The following is a 2500-nucleotide window of genomic DNA, read 5'->3' on the forward strand; positions in this document are numbered from 1 at the left end:
TGGTGCCCCCGACGCCATCTTGTGTCGGGCTTTCCCGTCTACTTTGAAGGGAGCAGCAAGAAACTGGTACTCGGCACTGAAGCCGGGTACCATCTTCTCCTTCGACCAAATGAGCCACCAATTTGTGGCCCATTTTGTCAGCAGCCGACGTCCCCAGAAAGGTTCGGAGTCCCTCATCAACATCAAGCAGAGGGAAGGGGAGTCCATACGGGCCTACATCAACCGCTTCAACATCGCGGCGTTGGAGGTCCGGAACTTGGACCAGTCGGTTGCCATGGCCGCCCTGAAAGGTGGCCTTCAGAAGAATGATCTCTTGTACTCCCTGGAGAAGAAGTACCCCAGGAATTTTGCTGATCTGCTGGCTCGGGCTGAAGGATACGCCCGAGCGGAAGAGGCCTTCAAAATGAAGGATGAAGAGACTGCGAGGGAGCGTCAGGCGGGAGATTCTGGCAAGCCCGCAGTTGAGAAGAGGCCAAGGGAAGTCCGGCCTCGCTCCCGATCCCCTCCTGGGCACAAGCGCGCCCATACTCCACCCCGGGCACGCAGGCAGAGAAGCCCGGACAACAGGTTTCGGCGGGGTTCCCCGCCAGGGAAGTTCCGCAGCTACGCCCCCCTCAACGCCTCGAAGACCCAGGTACTGATGGAGGTCAGGGAGCTGATCCCTAGGCCGGAGAGGATGCGCACGCACCCCGGGAAGCGCAACCCCAACAAGTTCTGCCTCTACCACCGCGACCACGGCCACGACACCGAAGAGTGCATCCAGCTCCAGGACGAGATCGAGGAGCTCATCCGGCGAGGTCGGCTCGACAGATTCATCCGCCGCAGGCCTGAGGGTAGAGGAGACCGGCCAAGAGCCCTCCCACCGCCCGAACCGCAGAAGAGGGAGGAGCAGCCCGGGGACCGGCCTCCTATCGGGACCATCGACTCCATCGCCGGAGGGCCTCAAGGAGGAGCGGGAGAACTGTAAATGTATTGCTTACTGTTTCGTTTTGAATCTACTTTTCTTTCTAGCTAACGCACTCCTCCTGCTTAACGCGGATGTATTATGACTGGATATGACCTCTCCAAAAAACAACGGCCATGTCAGGAACAGGAGGAGAACCTCGTCCTGACATGAGCAAAGTCAAAGGCCCGGTTCTTTTAGACCGGATGGGGGGAGAGGCCTTACAACGCCCTAATGTGCCCCCACAGCCCTGTTAGGGACAGGAGGAAAACCTCGTCCTAACTTGAGCAAAGTCAAAGGCCCGGTTCTTTTAGACCGGATGGGGGGAGAGGCCTTACAACGCCCTAATGTGCCCCCACAGCCCTGTTAGGGACAGGAGGAAAACCTCGCCCTAACTTGAGCAAAGTCAAAGGCCCGGTTCTTTTAGACCGAATGGGGGGAGAGGCCTTACAACGCCCTAATGTGCCCCCACAGCCCTGTTAGGGACAGGAGGAAAACCTCGCCCTAACTTGAGCAAAGTCAAAGGCCCGGTTCTTTTAGACCGGATGGGGGGAGAGGCCTTGCAACGCCCTAATGTGCCCCCATAGCCATGTCAGGAATAGGAGGAGAACCTCGTCCTGGCATGAGCAAAGTTGAAGGCCCGGTTCTTTTAGACCAGAGGGGGGAGAGGCCTTACAGTGCCCTAACGCGCCCCCACAAGCCAGGCTGATAACGAGAACCTCGCGCCGGCTCAAGCAAAATGGAAGACCCGGACTCCTACGGGAGCCGGGTTCCGCCGCCAAGGTAAAGCTTCACCCGGACTCCTACGGGAGTCGGGTTCCGCCGCCAAGGTAAACTCCGCCCGGACTCCTACGGGAGCCGGGTTCCGCCGCCAGGTAAAGCTTCGCCCGGACTCCTACGGGAGCCGGGTTCCGCCGCCAAGGTAAACTCCGCCCGGACTCCTACGGGAGCCGGGTTCCGCCGCCAGGTAAAGCTTCGCCCGGACTCCTACGGGAGCCGGGTTCCGCCGCCAAGGTAAACTCCGCCCGGACTCCTACGGGAGCCGGGTTCCGCCGCCAGGTAAAGCTTCACCCGGACTCCTACGGGAGCCGAGTTCCGCCGCCAAGGTAAATTCCGCCCGGACTCCTACGGGAGCCGGGTTCCGCCGCCAGGTAAAGCTTCACCCGGACTCCTACGGGAGCCGGATTCTGCCGCCAAGGTAAACTCCGCCCGGACTCCTACGGGAGCCGGGTTCCGCCGCCAGGTAAAGCTTCACCCGGACTCCTACGGGAGCCAGGTTTCGCCGCCAAGGTAAACTCCGCCCGGACTCCTACGGGAGCCGGGTTCCGCCGCCAGGTAAAGCTTCACCCGGACTCCTACGGGAGCCGGGTTTCGCCGCCAAGGTAAACTCCGCCCGGACTCCTACGGGAGCCGGGTTCCGCCGCCAGGTAAAGCTTCACCCGGACTCCTACGGGAGCCGGGTTCCGCCGCCAAGGTAAACTCCGCCCGGACTCCTACGGGAGCCGGGTTCCGCCGCCAGGTAAAGCTTCACCCGGACTCCTACGGGAGTCGGGTTCC

Source organism: Elaeis guineensis, chromosome 6 (assembly GCF_000442705.2).
Source record: "Elaeis guineensis isolate ETL-2024a chromosome 6, EG11, whole genome shotgun sequence".
Lineage (NCBI taxonomy): Eukaryota > Viridiplantae > Streptophyta > Magnoliopsida > Arecales > Arecaceae > Elaeis > Elaeis guineensis.